The 22,163-nt window shown below is 28.1% G+C and overlaps 1 protein-coding gene across 1 annotated transcript in view; it reads left to right on the top strand.

Annotated features, from left to right (window-relative positions):
* Positions 1 to 22,163, top strand: part of LOC113385671 (myotubularin-related protein DDB_G0290005-like) — a 268,319-nt gene that overhangs the window by 223,187 nt on the left and 22,969 nt on the right. The window lies entirely within an intron of this gene.

The following is a 22,163-nucleotide window of genomic DNA, read 5'->3' as shown; positions in this document are numbered from 1 at the left end:
AATATGATTGAAATGCATCACTTTTTCTTTATGATTTTATTTATGTATAATTTTGATTGATAATTATATTGCCTGATAAAATAATTATTCTATAAGTAACTTTTGTACAAAAAATACGAGTTTTTTACTATCAATTATATGACAAAATTATGTTTCAATTGCTATTAAATTTGTTTGTTGTTTCATTAATTATTTGAACAGCAATCAGAACTATTCTCAGTGAATTATGAAATGGTTGATGAAATTTCTACTATCTGGATTTTATTATAAGGCAACACTATGGTTTTCCTTTTTTGTTGTGATAATATTATTATATACTTACTACTGTGGTATAAATTGTAGCATTGCTCTTAAATGCTATTTTCACTTGTAAACTTCTATTGCTCATATCAGGTTCTACGTGGTGGAGGATTTGAGCTCCAAATCTGGTGGTTGCATGGTCGAGGCTCTTACCACCACATAATGTGGTGGTAAGAGCCTCGTAACGAGCACTCCTTTCAATTTTTTTAAAACATTGTTAATATAATTGGATGATTTTTATAATGATTATAGTTTCACATTATTTGAAAGCAAATCATGTATTTTCCTGAATAAAAACAGGTTTATCCCATTAGCCTACAAATGCTTTCGCTTTTCATTATACAAAAAGCGTAGGGTCATTAGGTTACAATTAAAAACGTGCAACAAGCGTAAAAAAATGAAAGTGGACTGTACGGTTTACGAAAAGCGGCTTATTTAACCTGAAATAGATTATTTTAAAAATTCAGTGATTCTTAAACATTTAGCACAATAAAATAGTGAATACCATCTGTATAATAATGATTAAAATGGAGGGATTGATAATAAAAAATGGTTCAATAAAGAGTATTTGCATAGCTTTTAGCTGAAGGTATTCTTATTTTTCGTTTGTATTGAGGTAAAACCTGGAAATTAAAAATAGTTATTCCAACTATGCTGACAAATATTTCTAACGAAGTACTAGATCAAGGTTATATACAGGGTTATTTCTGTAAAAAAATCATGGGTATGGAATGTATATTTTGCATTGGTTGAATAATGTAGCTATTATTTCGTAAAATCCCTTTTGCCCCTTGACCGTCCCACTTTGTTTTACCCCACCTATTGGGTAAAAAGGGCAAATTTTTGAAAAACATATTTCTACAATGAGGACTCAACATAATCGGTCAGTTGTCCCTCGTCCTACCCGATTGACTATTTTCTAATTTAAATTATCTTTTTTAAAATAATAATTTGATGATGCAAATTAAGATTAATGATGGTTTGTTTTCATGTGATCTTTTGTTCTTTGCGATGGATAGATTTTTTTTAAATTAAATATGTGGAATCACTGGTTACAAGTAACATGACGAAATTATGACATGATGCGTGAGAGAAATTAGCTTTAAGACAATAGCATTGGAGAAACATAGAAACTGGATTGAAATCACCATTATTCACCTAACTGTATGTGGACGGCGTGGAATAGTTACGGATTTACTTTGATATATTTGCTAATTTATTTATCTTTTTAATAAAAAATAAAAAATAGATAAAAAATCGAAACTGAAATTTTTTGCATATCTTGACGTTTCAGAGATTTCTGAACATTTTGTACATATATGTGTACATGTATGGCTACAATTTTTCGTCGACGTTTTCGAGGCACCGATTAACCAATTTGAATTATCCAAAAAACATTCGCTTCCTATCCGTAGGGAATTTTGCTGATTAGTTTTTGACAAAGACATGGAGAACAGTGTATGCGTTTTGAATGATTAAAAAAGCATTCAATTCGTAATGATGAGAAGACATGGCGATTAGTTTTTGGCAAAGACAGGCCCGGTCTTTCCAGAGATAATGAGCTAAAAGTGTAAAAAATGGCAGTATTTGAGAGAACAAAGTATTCGATTCGAATGATTTAAAAAAAAATTTAGTTTAAGATACGTTTAGTTTTAAGGGAAAGCAAAAAAAATTAAGAATTTTTTTTTCTTATTTTTGTTTAATGAGATAAGTTTTTTCATTCTAACTCCGCTTGATCAAGTTTTGATTTGTAGTAAGACGTTCTTACTTTTTATGTAACATATATAAACGTCGTCGTCCAATTTAAAAACTCTTAGATTTCATACTAAAAATAATCAAAGTCACAGTATTTATAATAATCTATTTCAAAGCATTTAATATTTCTCGAATATTTTATTAAGGTACGAAAAGTCCCAGCAATTTGCCTTAAGGCACGATGCCATGCACCACTAGTTTTCAAATGATTTGTGTTAGTGGAGTAACACAAATTCATCGAGCAAGATACTAAAATGAAAATTATTATCTTAGTATAAGGTTGTCAAATATCTCCCTTCCGCCTTTTTGTATTATAAACCAAGAGCAAAAAAGCGGAAGGGAGATATTTGACAACCTAAATAAAATATCTTTTGAAAATTCATGTATGTAAATTTTCTTTCTAAGTAGAAAATTGAGTCTCTTCTTTATGCATGTTTATATCAATAATAACGAAACACTCTTGAATAATTGTTAATTAAAATGAACTTGCTATTTAAGGATCAAATTTAACTATAATTCATTATAAAAACCTTAAAGTTTTTACACATTTTATTAGATAAAATCATGTCATACTTCACTTAAAAGTAATTATTATAATTGCATTCATTTAACTACACATGATAAAATTAACACCAATGAATTTGATTTTAATAGCAAATTTTATTGAGCGATATATTAAAATTGTTAATATAAAATACGATTTGAAAGTACATTTAAGTTAATTTTCTTTCAAATTAGCAGCTGAGTCTCGCCGTTTTATCATGCTCTATTTAATTGGTCATTATTATTTAAAGTTTCATGCAATATTGCGAAATAAATCTTATTTTGATGAATTGCTTCCAATCAACGCGGGCAATTGATCATAAAACATATGAAGTTAATTACATGACTTTCTTTTTCGATTAACGTCATATAACCATAACAATTTTGTTCTTTTGATGGACAAATTAAATTTTATTATGAACTCTATAAACGATATATAGAAAGGGTTTTCGCAAACGCTCGTATAGATACTTCTTGAATAATCTGGTCTCAATAATATTAATTCAGTTCAATATATATTCATAAACAATAACGCAATGCAGATTTATTTTCAAACATGTCATTAGCATTAATCATAATAAAGACTATCTTCAAACATGCTATTAGCAAACACAATACATGATATCTTTCTCATATACAACATCATGTACACAATTATATATTACAAAATTATTCTTGTTATCGTATATATAGTTTTGGTTTAATTTATGGAAGTATAACAAATAATACTATTTATCTCATATTGCACAACATGAGCAGCAAATATAAACAATGAATAAATCAATAGAAATAATGCAATTAAACAATTACACAGTTTATACTTATAAATACGCCAATAAATTGTTTACATCAATACATTTAATGAACTATGGAATTTATTTTACAATAAATAATGGCAGGATTTTGAAATACTTGGCTGTTCGAATTCTAATTCAAAATAGAGAAATTTGATCTATTATTCCAATGAAACAAATGGCCTGAATCCAATTGTAAGATGAAGTAACTCAATTTTCAAGTCAACTCTATTGAAAAAATATTGCATTTAAAATCAGAATTACTTTGTACAATTTACCTATATATAATGCATAAAAAGAGATGCAATTTGCTAATATGATTACTTAAACTTAAATATACTTTCAAAACGTATTTATTATTAAGACAATAATTCAAATTTTAATTTACTGTTCAATAAAATATCTATTAAAATCAAATTTATTAGTGTTAATATTTATCATATGTAGTTAAATGGATTATAATAATTACTTGGTCTACATTCTGGACCGAGAAGAACCTTAATTAAATAAGATAAATTCATTATTTTTTAGAAGTAATTATTATACTTTATTTATTACTGTTGATTATTCTAGACTCTAGAATTAAGACGGATCTATATAAGTAAATTCATTTCGTTATTTATTTAAAATGCTTCGTTATTATCGTTGTAGAAATGCATAAATAAATTAATAAGCTTTGATTTATTAATATATCAAAACCTAATCACATACTGTTTTTCAATTCAACTATTTTATTTAAACTTTTATGTCCGGTTACCACTTTAACATATTTATTTTCGGATATGTTTTGCATCGCTGAAATTCCTGCGGTATCAATTTCTAATTGTTTGGATAACAAAAAATTTCTCTCGGAAATATAATAGCAAAACGCCTCAGGATAAGACTACAAATTGGTACGAAAAGATAAAATTCATAATTTATCTGCGGTTTGAAAGATGAATTCGCTTTTGGCCGGCGGGAACACGACTACTACTGACCTTGATGACGTTAGATTTTAACTAATTTCTGGATAGCTGACAGTGATTTACGACATTCTAAATGTTTTTGTATTTTTTAGTAAGTTTACTATAAATACCGTTCATAGTAAAATCGTTCTATAATTTATTTAAATTATTATTTAATATTATTGTTACTGGCTTTTCACAAAAAATGGTGGGAACGCATTATGTTTAAGAAATGTTGGATTTTGCGGAATAATGGAAAGAAGAAAGTGGTTTCATATTTCAGTATATGATCAGAAGTAAGTTCAGGTTACAACCTCATTAAAAATATCAGATGCTAATTTTTAAATTTGAGAGATTTTGCTATAGCTTGGATGTTTTTAATTTTTTTTTATATTTTAACTCTGTTTTATTCAGCAATCAGAAATACATAAGAATTCCTATAAGCTAAATTGACAATATTTGAGAGCGATGTCAAAGAAGAACTGGATGTTTTTTAATGATTATAAAAAATATTAGTATTCCTTTTGTAGTTTGAAACAAATGAAGTGTTATATCCACCGAAGGAAAAACAGTGAATCATGGAAAATCATGTCCCAAAATAAACCAAGTTTTGGATCAATCCAATGGGTTTTGACCTTTCAATTTCGTTAAAAATGCTTAAAAAATAAAAGAGAATATAATGCATACATACTGCATTTTTATCCAATTTTGAAATCTTTCTAAACTAAAAAGCTAAAAAATAGTCTTATCTCCTAAAAGGTCAAATGAAGACAATGCACAATAATTTTTTCCTCTAATAAGACAACTGCAATTGAAATGTAAGAAAAGAGCTCGGAGCAATGAAATTATTTCATATCAAATGTCAGATCAGTAGTTCATTATGAATAGTTTATGAGTAGAATACAAACAAGATCTATCATCGCTTGAGGTAATAACTTATGTTAAAATGAAATTACATTTGTTATCAACAAGTGATACAAGGTAGAGGATTATTTAAAAAAATATTTTCGTTCCAATACTGTTGACAAAATGATTTTTTTTTAACAATTATTAAATGGGTATAAGGATGAAAAACTTTATTGTGATGATTTTCAGAACTTTATTAATAATACAGGGGTTTTATATACATGGATGATGGGAGTCTTCCTAGTGGTGGGAAGACTACCTCATCGTGGTGTATTTTACTTCTGTTTTTCACTACCTCCTGGATATTGTCAATTATTAGATCGTCATGTAGTATTTAGTTACAAGTTGTATTTGAAATACACCTTAAAATTTTTGATCGTTTTCTTTGGATGATCTACAGACGATGCCCCACAATTTAACGCCGTAAGTCCAGATCGGTTTTATTATCTCTTTATATAGTGGTATTGTGCTTTCTTGTGATAATTTAAATTTACCACCAATTAGCTAGAATACTAATTTCATTTTCTTTTACATCTATTTTGTTTTGCTCTTGATATGAGTAATCCAATTCAATTTAATCCAATTTAATTTGCTATTCAAATGCATTCCTAAATACTTTACAGAAACAGATTTAGGGATAATTTTAATATTAGTGGTCACCGAAGGACATTTACCCTTTATTAAGGGGGCTTCTTTAAGGGCTTTAAAAAATCGTTCTTTTTTTCAGGAATTTTTAGGGAATAAATAAATATTTAATTGAAACGAAACTTTCAGGTTTTATTGTTACATATTTCAAAATTCTTCTCAATTTCTCTCATCAAAATATATGCCATAATATGCCAGGTATACCTTCCTTTAGGAATATATTCTTGGCTACTTTTGGAAGACATTGTTGGAATAAAAAATATCAATTTTTTAAGCCTCTAAAGCAGACTCCCCCCTTAAGGTAAATGTTATATGGTGAAATTGACCAAAAAATCAATTATTCATTTTGAACTAGCTCATAAAATTTAGGATTTATAGCAATAATAGTTACAGATCAGTTAAATGCTAGAAAAATTTGACTAATGATCCAATTTAGGCCTTATTACTGGTGTTGTTGCTGTCTGTATTTTAACTTTGATTAATAGCAGTTTAAATTTAAACGCAAAATAATAGAGCTTCGAAAAAATGCAGTTAGAGATATTTTTTCTGGGAATATTTTGGAGTAATTATTTTACTGATAACGCGTTCTAAATTAGAGATATATTGTTATGAATAACACAGAAATTATATTATTAATTAAATGAGGAATGTGCGTTACGATTAAACTAATTTCATGAGAACATACGCTTTTCTCAAGAAGATTTATAAAACAATTAAAAAATTAAGTAGAATGTTAAATCGTAGCCTTTAGTGGATGTTATTTGCATGACTTGGTCATGAAATTAAGGACTTTCTGTTATAAATCAAATATGTACAATGAAGTACAAAAACAAAATACAGTGTTTTCTTACATTTTTGTAAAAAAATAATTATTTGATTAATTAATAATATATAGTTTTGATGATTTTTTTTGAATATTTAAATAAAATTTATTTTACCATGACCTCTGTGACGAGTAGCCGGCATGACTTTAATCCGTAACAACAAAACAGGTATAATTCCAGTAATCACATATAATCGGCGGAAATTCGCCTTGTTCGGCCATACCTATATGTGTGACAGACAATTCAGTTCCAACCTTGAACATTTTCAATCTTATTGTTCTCTAACAATTCAATATAAATGAAAAACTTTATTTCAATTAGTTAATCCATCAATTGATGTTTCACACAGTTTGTGAGATTTTAAGTTACGTCATATTGTGGAATTAGAATTATAACCTTCTAGAACAAAATAATATCTTTATTTTAATACAAATTTTAAATAATAATTATTCCCAGATGCTAATATTCATAAATGTGTATTATATTGCCTCGTGTGGCTTGTTATATGTGAATTTGACTGTTTTTATGCTATATGGTAGAGCGGGGCTCAAAGGTCTGCGGGTAAAAAGGTCCAAAAACAAGTAAAGTTACGATTTTTTAACAACAATGTTTGAAAGTAGACGGAAAAGATGTATAAGCAGTCATCACTTTGATTCTCACGACATTGCTACTGGGGATCAACAGCAATATTTCAAAATCCGTTACAAAAGTACTTTTTTGTTGGTTGTGAGCAGTGTTATTTAGTTCACGAGCCCTAATATAATTTTTAAGTATTTTTGTATAATTTTTAAGTAGTTGTTTGAGATAGATTCAACAGTATTTTTATGTAACTTCTATAAACACGTGGGACGTGGGTGGGGTAAAAAGAAGCAACTGAACTTTTAGTCCGGCAAAGGTGTAAACAATAAAAATAGTCAATAAACAAGTGCATTAAGTTAAATAAAAACAAATTTACAAAAGACCAATTAAATAAGTAGTTATTCCAACTCTGCTGAGGAATATTTCTGACGAAATATCTGTTCAATATATACAGTGTTATCTCTGTAAAAAATTAATTAATGTACCCATACAATTTATGTGTTGCATAGGTTAAAGAAAGTAGCTGTTATTTTCTAAAACCCCCTAAATAAAAAATACGACGCTGAAACTGGTCGTCCCATTTCATCCCGCCTATGGGGTAAAAAGAACCAGTTGACAATTTTTTTTAAAAACAGCAAAGAACACATTCTTAAAATTATGAATTAGCTGGTATTTTACTGAACACATATAGTTGCTGTTTGTTATTGTATAATAGATATGTGTTATTTGTTGAGACATAATTGATTTGTTTTTCACAATAAAATTGTTCAATGCCAAATTAGATCTTTGTGCCGCGCCCTACATTATATTTTAAATATTTTATTTAGTATTTTTGCTTAAATTACTATTATTATATATTATTATATTCTTTCTTATGGTGTAGTAAAAAATACTCTAGATTTAATTAACTTAATATCACAATTTCATCTAATTAGAATTGTGATGCAAATATTGAAAATATATTTGTTCAACAATTCTTATGTCATATTTATACAAATAGTCTATATAACATTTTGATATTGTAAGTATTTTTTATTCATTTATTATATACATCAATCAGAACAGTAATCACAATGCGATAAATTTGAATGAAGAACTTTTGTGATTTTAAAATATTTATATCACAAATATTTATTTGACTTTATTCGTATTTTGGTTGCTGTTTTTTTCACTAATTACACAAAATCTCCACAATTTTTCGTATGTTAAAATCTACTTCAACTTTAGTTTTCAGAAATTTGCGTTACTCGACATGTATACATATATAATATATTACCTATTTAATCATCATTATAATTAATATAACTGTAATTAATACTAGTTCTTCCTTTTTGTGCAATCTATAAACTTTAATTCGTGTGTGAGAGCAGAACATGTTTATCAAGATGTGTTTATCTTTCTTAATAGACGCATTAATCATGCCAGATACTGGAATTGATATATTACCGACAAATGTTATAAAAACAATGAAACATAAAATCTTAAATGTTGTAAAATACTTTATAATACTGCTTTCATATCATGTGCTGGTAACGTATATCTTAACAGAACATCGATTTCTAATTCTCGTCCTCGGATTTATTCATTATATGGCGATGTTTGAACCAGAATAATTTGATAACAATAATCAAATGAATCACTTTTCATATCTTTGTTAAACTTTGAACAGTGCTGGCTAAGATTTATTCTATTCTGATATTGCGACATTCCTTTGGTATGATTATTTATATTTGTTAGATGAGATTCTTTTCTAATCGTCATTGCAGAAGATAACATATATAATTATAGAGTTATTTAAATTCGAATTGAATGTGATAATGAAAGTGACAGTGACCTAATCCCGCAATGTAAAGAATTATTCTAATATAATAAGATATTTGGTTCTGTGTTATAACCGCGGTGTTTTAAACTTTAATGTTATTTTGACAATTTTATATATGTAATATAATTATTGAACAGCCAATGCATCGAAATTTTGACGCAAAATCTTCGAATCATTCAGCAGAGAAAAACACTAAACAAATTAAAATGCATCAACGTCGAACAAAACAATAACTCAAGATATATTTATAACTAAACTCATATAAATTTAATATATTTGTAATGTAATTATATTTTTATAACTTTATTTATCCAATGTATTGCAAAATGCCAGGGCAAAAATATAGAAAGAACATAAAAAATGTTGGCATCATTCTGCAATGTTTTTTTTTTTTTCGTTATAATTACTAATAAAAAATTATCGATAGTTTAATAAACTTAGTAGACAAATTTACGCCCTCTCTATCTATCCTGGATAATTTTTCTTGAATTGGTAGGCACCTTCTCACAAATAATTTTAATTACAATCTGTAATACAACGAAGGTCGTTTCGTGTAGCTATTTTATTACATTACATTTTTCTTATTCATAATCATGAATATATTATATTCCAATATTGTCTAGGCTCATAAGTGAATTGAAATTTCTGACAGGTGACAGTTCTCATTGACAAACTATTTTTAATGTCAAACAATGACATGTCGTTTTTTGTAAATTTTTCCATTTATTTCTACAATATTACTGTGTTTTTATATTCATTTACATCCTAAAAAAATCCCTTAACAAACTTCAGAAAAATTTATCAAAATCCGAATAATCGTTTAGGAGGAGTATCTCGACTTATACCCGTACAGAAGAATTTTATTATTAGCACATAGAGATCTATAGTGTCTGGTTCTAAGGGTCGTTTCAAGAAACTTTGCCGAAGTAACCATAGCTCGGAAGTGATTTTTGCGGTAACTGCCAATGCCAATAAAATGTTCAAAGCAAAGTTATGTTTCTACTTAAGAAAAATGGAGATAGTATAAAAAGTAGAAGGCAGGGAGAAACTCTGTATTAATGTAAAAAAAGACGTTCCAGCTGCCTGCGTTTAGTTTGAATTTTGTTTGAATTGGGACACCTTCATGCAAATCATTTTAATTACTTTTTGTCGAAATAGCGTTCATTTCATGACAGTCAATTTTTTTAGTGTATATATATACAATTTGAATTTTGATACTAAATAAACATAATTCATTTCGTTTTTTCTTGTGAAAAAGTAATTCATTTCCATTACACTTATATATTCAATTCAAGATGTGTTTTTAATTTTTGTTGTTGATAAATTTACTAAATTTATATTTAAATAGTTGCTCTTAATTAGGCCGATCATCCTTAACTACTTCTTACATATATCACTTGGTTGTTACGCAGAGGCACCTTGATAAAAGAGCTGAAGGATAATTTCAAACTTTTTAAAAGTACTCATTAGTCATTAGTCGTTACATTCTAACTTTACTTTTTTATCTACGACTCGATAATCTTGAAAAACATTATACAAAATTAATATTGTAAAGTTAAATCTTAATCATATGGTTGTATATGTTTTTTTTTCAAATTTGGAAACTTGCATGCGATCTACTCTACTAAATTTTATTGTTTTTGGTTCAAAATATCTCATTATTTTACTACAAGTAGTTAAGGGTAAACCTTTATACGTTTCTAATTATTATTTTTAATATGTTATAGGTATATTAATGAATACTTATTTTTTAATTTTTCATTTTTCCAATAGTCAAGTTCTTCTGCAACTATAATCAGAATACTGAATTACGTCTCCACTGGAATGGTATTATTTATACCATTGTGAATACTGTGACTGTATTTTTGAAGACATTTATGGTTTATTTGGGCAGTATTTTATGTTATCTGTTTTATCTTCATCATTATTATTATGCGATAATCGCGCAATCGAAGAGATTCTTCCATTACATCAAGATGACCTCAGTTCCATTCTGCAAAATGATCTCAGTTTGACCCCGATCCCAGAAAAGATTTCTTCTTATCGCCAAGGTGCAGCAATCAGATATGTAATAAAGATGGATAATTAATTGTTACTACTAATGAATATGTTAAAATATGTTTTAATTACGTTGAGTTAAATAAATCATTTAATATTTATATTCAAAAAATAAGAGATGCCTAAAAATTTTCTTACTAATATATTTTGCTTTAACTGGTGTATATATTTAAATACAGACCATATATGGTCTATCATTGTTATAGGAACATGTAAATTATTACTTCAGGGGTCAATGTACAGATTAATTCTCATATTATCGTTTTATCATATCACGTTTATAATTAAAAGGTCCTATATGGCAATCAAGATAATTTCTCAAGAAGGCATGTGTGCCATCTAATACGCCTTCAAAGATTTAGAGATCACGAGTTCGATTACCATTAACGATTCGAAAGCTAAATTAGCAGTACGGCAGTCACCCACTTATGAGATATTTTATATATATGCATCCAAAGGTTAATAATTAAGTCATTCCAACGGATAGATGGATTAGATAGATATAAGCAGAAGTTTTTATCAACTATAAGATTTGCTTTTAGTTCCTCTTTTTACAACAGTGGTCGGAGAACCGGGTTAAATTATCCCAAATGGCGTAAAAATGGATTTTTTGGGGGTAAAAAGTATGTATTTTTAATTGATATTTACAGTGTTTGCTACATAGTTGTCCATATGGGAGGTAATTTCTCTTAGCCTTGGAGGTAATATCAACAAAATATTTTGGGGTAACGATTAAAAAGGTTTTCCAACCGCTGTCCTACAATATCGGTTAATTCAAAATCTCTAACCTTCAGTATTGCGCACACGAAGATTTACTAAATGTTGCATATTTTTGTATATTTGACTTTTTTGTTGAACATTGATCAAAATATTTTGGATTCCGAGTTATGGCAACCAAAAAATAACATCAATTCAAAATTTATATTAGATGACTTTAAATAGCCTATTAGAATCATTTTAGAAAATAAATATTAACGATCAATTGAACATAGCATAAAGTGGGCAACTAAATGGTAAAACTGCATTAGATACATGCATTCTATTCTTATCTGGTGCACTGATGCACTTATTTGCTTGCATATAATTTTTGTCATAAATTAATATTTAAAGAAGAGTATAAGACAATTGTTACAATTCGAAGTTTGCACAATTATAATGTAATTGCGAAACCTATGCAAATTAACATTTCTAATGTTTTTCCCCAAAACCACTAATGTATCAGCATGCATAATATCATTAGATGTTTTGACTTCATTGACAATTGGTCTTATATTTACTTTCACCATTATATTCATTTTCCTAAAACATACTTGATGGATGATATGCAAACAATGTTTCCAAATTTCACACAATCGATGATGGTACCAAAAGTTCCATCATATGAATATTCATGTGGGCAGCCATACTTTTTATGGAATTACCCAATTAACTCAATTAACCCAATTTGAATATCTGTAAAAATGTGTGCAGAAATTAAACCTAATTTTGATCATGGAGGAAGTTCATTAAACTATGATTTGATGGTAACGTATCGTTTCGGATACTTATTAAAAATAATAGAAAAATAAAATGAAATTAGATTTAAATGAAATAATTAATTCTAGCGCAACTGGATTTTTTATTACATTTATCAATATATAAATTAATGAAAAATAACCAAAATAACTGGAAAATGATCTCAGTTTCACCGAAGCTCTAAGCTGCACTTGAAAGCTCATAATTTTTAAATTATATAGAATATTTTCTAATTTTTTTCTTGATAGTTATGATCAATACTACTACCACGTTTCGGTTTGACGTTGATTTCTGGGACACCCTGCATATATAAGTGATAATTTTACATAAACATAGTTACTTATCCTTATATAATCATTTATAAGATTATTCCGATTTCTTGTTTGATTTATTAACTTATGACATTTAGGTAATAACATATCTAATTATTTTTGGTTTTTAGTAAATATTATTACAAAAGTCAATAAAAATAACCAAGCTAACCGAAAATGATCTCAGTTTTACCAAAGCTCTATGTTGCACTTGAAAGCTCATGATTTTCAAACTACGTAGAATGTTTGTTATAATTTTTGTCTTGATGGTTATGATCAATACTGTCACCCCATTTCGGCTTGACGTTGAATTCTGAGACACTCTGTTTATGTATGTAATATACGAGGTGTGTTCAAAAAGTACCCGGAATTACTAATAATTAAATTTCGCGGGTCTGGAGTGTCTGATTGTCAAATTTTTTTTTTTATTGTGTTGGTATACATGCCCCTAAAGTATGATGAAATTTTCAGCTATATTCACTGTTTACTTTGTCTGTGGTAGTCGCTAAGGTTCGACGTGTTTTTCTGTGTTTCGGCGATTTTTACAATGGAAGAATTGAAAAGTCAAATAATTTGTATTAAATTTTGCGTAAAAAATGAAATAAAGTGTTGCAAAGTGCAAAAATTCACCAGATATGGCTCCGTGTGACTTTTTCCTATTCCCAAAGTTGAAGAGACCCATGAAAGGACGGCGGTTTTCCTCGATTGAAGAAAATCGCTGAGAGTGCTCAAGGACATATCAAAAAGTGAATATCAAGGGTGCTTCGAAAATTGGAAAAAACGCTGGCATAAGTGTATTATATCTGGGGGGGACTACTTTGAAGGGGACCACATTAAAGTAGACGAATAAATAAATATTTTTTTGAAAAAACGAAAATTCCGGGTACTTTTTGAACAGACCTCGTATATGCACAAACATTAATAATTATTTATTCTTGTCTAAACATTAATAAGTTTGGCCCGATTTCATGTTTGATTTATTACTTATGGCAGGTAATTACTAATATATCTAATTATTCTTGGTTTTTAGTAAATAATAATATTTCAAAAGCGCTAATATAAATTAATTAAATTTGCGGATATTATTTGATATAATGATTTATTAATGAATATAGTTTCATCAAATTTATGATATAAAATTGATTAATAATCGAAGTTAATAAATATAATTACAAACATTGTAAAATATATTAATTGATACTTTCTTTTTCAAACGCGTTCTGAAAACCAAGATGCTCATCACCGTATTGAGCATTTTTTTCAATTTGTAGAACTGAGGATCTCTGGCTATGATTTGATTAGTTATTCTAGAAATGGGTTCAAAAAAATTTAATTCTAGCTTAGTTTAAGCTCGTGAATCGTCTCTCGCAACCACACCGTGACTGACTTACATTTTCCAGACACGCTACTGTTGCACTTATAAACAAAAACAACACGTGTTATTTTCAATCATTCGCCGCTCAGATTGTGTTTTATCAATTTTGGAAAGAGAGCTGATCGGCTAAACTATGGGGTCAATTCTCCGATAAAATAGAACTGTTATGGTAACGCTATGTTACGCTTTTATATCTGTATTAGTTGGTAGTAAATAAGGTGGCTATTCGCCCCGCTTTCGCCGGGATAGTCCCGGATTGTCCCACCTTGTGTCCCGGGTTTTTTTAAAAGCATTATTTGTACCGGAAGATCTTTTGTCCCGGTTTTTCGAAAGTTAGCAGATGAATTACCGAAAATTATGAAAACAAACAAACAAGTGCTAATTTTCTCAAATAAATAAAATTGAATAGAATATTATATAAGGCTCAAAAGCGCGAAAAACATTTAGATCGATTTAAGATATGATATCAAAGATGAAAAAGTATTACATATAATTGAATAATAAATTTCTTACTAAAAGTCCGTAATTCATATAAAAAATATATATATATAAAAAACTTTTATTATATACCCTCCGTCCCGGATTACCATGACTTAGTAGTAAAGAACAGTTAAGAAGCTATGTATTTTCTGTGCGATCACACATAAAACCTAATCTCCTTCATAACAATTTTATCATAAGTGCATCTTTCTGGTGTCTCTTTGATAGCACATACGTGAAGTTAGGTTTTATGTGTAAAACGCCTGATCGCAGAGCAAATACATAGCTTTTTGACAACTCATATAAAGGTAAACCCGTAACATAGCATTATCATAACATTTCTATTTTATCGTAGAATTGGACCCCATATCGAATTTGAACTAAATACAAATATTTAGTAACCATCACTAATCACATGCTGATCCATTTGCAGATATTTCTGCGTAATAGATTGAGCTAACTTATTTTCAATAATTCGACTATATTATTGAATATTTTTTTTTTAGTTACTGAATAGTAATTTAATTAATTTGTGGTAAAATAATTCAGATATTTTTGCAATTGATCCAATTGTTTCCATACAGTACGAAATCAAAAACTTATTATAGTTAATTATTAATTTTGCTTACTACGTTTTAAGTAACAGAAATTATTGAAAATTGGCTAGGGCGTGGCACAAAATTCTAATTTGACTTTTAGTGATTATACCGTCTAATCTAAACCAAATGAATCACATCACATTCAGCCAAATTCCATGTTAATTTTACTATTATTCTGAAATTGGTTATCTTTTTTTAAGTATCATATGGGGTAGGGGGTAAAAGGGCACAAACAGTGGGCAAACAGATCCAATATCTTCTTTTTCATTTCAAAGGGTTTTCGCAAAATATTAGCTATATTATTTATTCAGTGCGAAATGCCAATTTCATAGCACATTTTGCAAAGATCAGACTGTATATATCCTTGATCTGGTATTTTGTCAGAAATATTTATTAGCAGAGTTGAAATAACCTTTAATTTAAATTATCTATTATTCAATTGCTTTTTTAACATAATTTACTGTCTCATTTACTAGTTCTTTATTGTTTACATTGCCAAGGTACATGTTCAGATACTTTTCTCCACATGCAAGCTGACATGAAAAAAGCCGAATCTGACTTTAAAGTAACAATACATCATATAAAACAATTAAATAACGTATATATATTAAATGTATTCAGATATTATAAACTAAATAAAAGAGCTCAAAACCAAAAAAACGAAAATAAATGTTCTTTTTGACATTTATATCCTTATAGCGACGTCGTGGAAATAACACTGGTGGTTACACATCCTTTGCCTTCTACTTTGAAAAAGTATCAGTACAAAATTATTTACTTGTTTTTTAGATAATGGTGAAGGAACTTTAAGCCCCGCTCTACAGTATATGATAAAAAATCAATGAGCAGGATTTAACTTTAAAAATTTATAATTTGTTAATAAGCGTCAAGTAATATCGATAGTAATTCATCCTTATTCATTGGATGCATAAAACCAATTATTATTGTATATGGAAATTGTTAAAATTCGTTAACGTTTGTGCACTACAAACATTTTGGTTTCTTTAATAAATTTTCTTCATCTTTGATGATTGTGTTTATCGCCCAAGTAATCTTTTCCAAGGATGCTCTTCGGACATCATCATCGGCGCCTTCATTATTCGTTATAAGATCAGCTGCATACCCTTGCAATTAACTGTGACTGATGAGTTTCACTTCTCTATTTGATCGTTCACTTTCTCTGGCTTTGTGTTTGTAGTTTGTTTTACGATTCATTGAAGCGTACAAACGTTGGTCGACATCAAAATACCTATATCCAAGTAATTCCTTACTATCAGTTTTTTAAATAAGCTTAGCTATGTACGAGTGCATGCCATAAACCTGCCTTCGCGCTTGATCAGAGACGTATTCGCTTTCGGTCGAGGGAAAACCTGCAGCTACAGTAGCATGATGACGAAAATATTTTTAGATATTTGAGAAAAATTCTATTTGCATTTATCACGTTTTATTGATAAATAACTATATTTTTTTAAAGCACCATTATTTTAAAAATGAGTAAAGTACAGAATTTCTTGACGGCACTATTTCCAAGTAGAGGAAAAAACATGCGTAACCAGCCATCGCCTATATTTTACGACATTGCTGTTAGGAGATAGAAGGCCATGTATCAATATTTATAACGACAGCATTTTTTTCGTTGTTTGTTGTTTTTTTGGTTTTGAGCTTTTTTATTTAGTTTATTATACCTGAATATAGTTTTTAAATATACGTTTTTAATTGTTTCATAATATCTTTTGTTATTTTTAAGTTGAATCCAACGTTTTCTTTAAATCATCTCTATAAAAGCTCACATGTGGGTGGGACAAAAAAATATTAGATCTATTTGCCCCTTGACAGTCTCTTTTTACCTTGCGTAAGGGGTAAAAAGAGACAGAAGACAAATTTTAGAAAAATAGGAAACCAACATAGTTATATAATTACGAATCATTTGCCCATTTGATAGTTTTTGTTATTTTGATAGTTGCCAGTTTGATAGTTGTTTTTTTGATAAGTGTTATGTATTGTGATATAGATCATTTGCTTTAGACAGTATTATTATTGAAAGTCAATTTGGACCTTTGTGCCCCGCCTTACTCTATATTGTTCATCTTTTCAAACAAAATATCAGGTGAAAATCAAAACTATTTGAAAGATTAACTTTTGTATTGCGATTATTATAATACATTGATGGTTCAGAATTAGGCAGACAAAATAAATCTTATTTTATGTAGATTTCTATTAACTGTTTGCAAAAAAGCAAAATTCTGCGATTTTTGAAATGTTTAAATGTTGTAATTCTTCTTCTCTAAATATTTGAAAGTTCATACAGTCGTGCAGTTATTTTTTTATCTATTAATATTGGGCAATGAACATTAAGCCCTGAGTAATTTCATTTGAATTAATAGACACTTATCATTTTAATTAGAATCTACAATATCTAGAACAACGAGTATTGCATATAGTGTAATGTGTAATATATCATATTGAATAGATTTATTTTCAAAAATGCAGAGTAAAAAGGACCCAATAAATTTATAATGCATATTAAATTTAATATTATGCCCTAACTTTAGTTTCATTCATTTCATGGTCTATAAACTAAAAGACGTAAGCAGAAACTGCCTAACTGCCAATCGAATAATCAATTAATTATGTAATTGGCTAAAAACCAAATGTGTTAAAATATACTGCCTAAATATTTAGTAGGTTTCACTTTTATTGTTTTAAGCACTGTTTAGTTCTAAATATCTAAATTAATAGTTTTATGTAACACGAATTGATCAATTGATTTTAATTACAAATTTTTATCATATTATATTTATATATGTTCAAAAAGTTTTTTGGCAAATTGAATTGAAAGTAAATTATTTATAATTTGGTTAATTATTATGATTAAGCTTAAGAGGAGCCTGAATTAATATTCACGGATTTTTTTTCAATATCTGCACCTATTATGGAAATCATCAGCCATTTTTTGGTAGTACTTAGAATGTCTAAATCGAATGCCAGTCCAGTGATTGGACGTCTGGTAAAATGAATAAATAAATAATAAAAGAATTTCGTGTCTGATGAAGCAAAAAATCCAAAGTACTAATTTTACAACTGCACATCGTGCATCAAAATGTAAGAATACAGAACCAAGCTCTTTATTATCAGATGCAAGAAATTGGCATTTTACAAGCATGTTCTTGAATCGTGACTAGAAGTTGTCGATTATTCATTTTCATTAGACAAGAATTAAATTATTTTATTCTTGTTGCAATTTCAATAGTGTTAAAGAGATAGATATCTAAGGTAATTGAAAATAATCGATATCAAAAGATATAGAAGATAATTTACTCTCTAACTGGGGTAAAATTTGTAATTGGAATTCAGCATACTTCTATGGTACATATTGAATGATTGATAGATAATTTCTACATATCGCAATTTCATTGGTGATAATAAGGTACCTAAACAATGCAGAATTATTAATTGTTCTTCATCAGGAATTATTATCTATAGCTAGAAAGGTTCATTCATTGCAGTAGAAATGATTTATGGGCTATTGTTTTTGTTTCTGATTGTTAATAATATAGCCGGTAACTTCAAAACAACTGCGTAGACCAATTAAAAGCATTTAATCACAAAAAGCTTTTACATAGTATTTAATTACCTGTATGAACATTATGTGTATGAGTCATATATGGCGCAGAATTCTGTTGTGAAATGAAATTGCTAGGAGCTTTTAGTTGTGCCTAATTAATTATTTAGTTCATATTCGCATTTTATACCAAAGTTCAGAATATTTTTGATTGGATGTTAAGTAAATTATCTCTATACTATATTGACAGAAACATCTTGAAAATCACAATGACAACAGATTTTTTGACTTCAACAGACCTTTTGATATTTTCTATGATTTTATACTTCTTTATTAATATTTGCATTTTTTGTAATGTTGCCAATTTTTTGTTGCCATTTTCCAAGTTGGCAAAATATTTCAAAGTACATTGCAATAATTTGTTCATTCTAAAGAAGTAAATCCACCAAAACCTTCGTCAATCTTACTGTTGATAATTATATATGCTTTAAATTTATAAGGATCTAATTGGACGATTTATATAATAGTAATTTCATGAAATGTGATATAAGATGTATATTTATTAACTTCCAGTGGGGTAAGTTATAGAAGTTGCAAAAAAATCGAAAATAAATTTTTATCCCGGGGCAAAAAGTGCCAAAAATCACCTTTGCAGCGCGATTGCTTGAAAAAATGTTCAAAATTTTAAAAAAATAGAAATACAAAAAAAAATCAAAATATAATAGTTATTAAAGTTTTTCCAAAAATTTTAAAATTCATCAAAAATCTAACCTTTTAAAGTTTTTTTTAATAATTTAGTTTTTGGTACGGGAAGTTCCAGCAATTTGCCTTAAGGAAAGATGCCATGCACCACTAGTTTTTGAGTTAGATTCAACAATTTTTATATTTTCTTTATTTTTATTCAACGAGCTCTATGAAACCTCACATGTGGATTTGGGTAAGAAGGACAAATTGAACTTCTAATCTAAAATAAGTAAATAGATTCAACAATTTTTATATAATTCTTTATTTTTAATCAAAAAGCTCTATAAAAGCTCACATTTGTAGGAAGAAAACAGTAATTTAAAATATAAAATACTTTACTATAATACATATTTACTTTATATTATTACTTTATGCTATTTACTATAATACATATTTACTAAAATACCTATGTACTTTACTATAATGACTATTTATTATTAAATTAATATATCTCGTATAAAGTTGCATATTTTAACTTACGTAAGTTAAAATATGCATTTTTACACGAGATATATTAATTTAGTATTAAATAGTTATTCCAACTGTGCTGATGAATATTTCTGACGAAGTACCAGATCAAGGTTATATACAGTATGATCTTTGTAGAAAATGAGACAATGAAATTGGTAGACAATGAGTAGCTATTATTTCGTAAAATAACTTCAAAATAAAAGATGGCACATTTGATCTGTTTTTCCCCTGGCTGTCTCTTATTACCCAGTCTATGGGGCAAGAAGAGCCAATTTTTTTTAGAAAAATAGTAAAAAAACATTTTCTATTATTAGGAATACTAAATTTATTTAGATAGATGTTTGTTTGATATGTGTTATGTGTTGTGATGTAGTTCATTTGGTTTGCAAATACTGAAATTCAAATCTTTGTGCCCATCCCTACACTATTTAAAATAACTTATGTAGTAGTATCAAAGCAGTTGTGTAAGTAAAACTTTTCTAAGAAAACGCAATTAAAACACAAGAAATGAAAATCTTGAAAAAAAAATGGAATATGTCATCTCATACTTAATAGTAATCTTAACGGTAGTGCTAAATCTTTTTTGTTCGGAGATACTGCTATAGGCAATTTGTCTGCACGTCTGGAAGTAAGAAAGTCAAGGCAAAGAGTATAAGTCACACGTCAATTTTATGTCTTTTTGCTGTCTGACATGGTCTGGGCGTAACGTTTCTGTAGAAGGGCTTCTACATAGCAGATGGTTAATTAATCAATTAGCATTTTAACTCTTTCCTTATATCATTTCACTCCTTTTCTAAGAAGCGAAGCGGTTATTTAAATGATACCGCCTAAGGCTCACATTGGATAGTGCTCAATATTCTCATAAATTGTAGACGAAAACGCAAATACTACTATTATAATACAATAGCAAAAATAACATTGAACACAAAGTTGCTTAAAGTGAATTAATAAGCAATTCTTTAACAATCACTAACTTCATCAAAATTTTTGTAAAGGACATCTATCTGGAAATATTCATGCTTCATCACACTTGGCTAACTTTTCTGAAACATACATTTCCCATGGCTAGATAATTTGGATGGTTTTTCGATAGTGTTGAATGAAATCAATAATTATATTTAAAACCAATTATCTTCTTTGACTCTGAAAATAACACTTCTCAGACATTGTTTGTTTATCTAGTTAACTTTAATTGACGAATACGTTCGCTCTGATAAGTTGCAGAATTATGTATATTAATGAGTTTCTTCGTCATGCGTTTTAAACTGTAACCATTCGCTATTAAAATTAAAAGTTTTGAAAAAAAAAACAAAATATTTTGTATCCTCTGACTGTACAAAATAAGTAGTTGCAAGTGTCATTGATATCCCAAAATGTGGAAATAATATACTTAATTAATAAAAATTAAGATTTAGCTACTTAAATAACACTTTATACTGTTTATTTGATGACAGTGTTTGATTTTCATCAAAAACTATTCTTACTATCTTACATTTACATATGCAATATTTCATTGAATTTGTTCCGTTTTTAGTTTAGTACTATATCATAACTCATATTTCTCATTCGATATTTTGCCATGAGTTTGATTCGGACGACACAAAACTTTGCTAACTGGTCGATGTGAGCGACACAGTTAACTGGTTAACATCTTGCATATTAACTTATTAAATTAATAGACTTGTGTATGCCATCATACAATTGATTCTTCAGTATTCTAATAAAAAAATATATAACTTTTGCCTTAAGGTAAATTGCTGGCACTTCTCGTAGGAGGAATATTAAATATTTTCAAATAGATTATTAAAAATTATGTTACTTTCATTATTCTTAGTTTATAAAAAGTAAATAAACAAAACTTAATCAATCGGATTTAAATTGAAGAACATTGCCTAATATTTCTAAGTTCTATATAAACTGAATTGCAAAGTTAACA

Source organism: Ctenocephalides felis, unplaced genomic scaffold, assembly GCF_003426905.1.
Source record: "Ctenocephalides felis isolate EL2017-DRISC unplaced genomic scaffold, ASM342690v1 CF-g0.4_SCAFFOLD_03571, whole genome shotgun sequence".
Classification (NCBI taxonomy): domain Eukaryota; kingdom Metazoa; phylum Arthropoda; class Insecta; order Siphonaptera; family Pulicidae; genus Ctenocephalides; species Ctenocephalides felis.
This window is presented reverse-complemented; position numbering and strand designations above follow the sequence as displayed.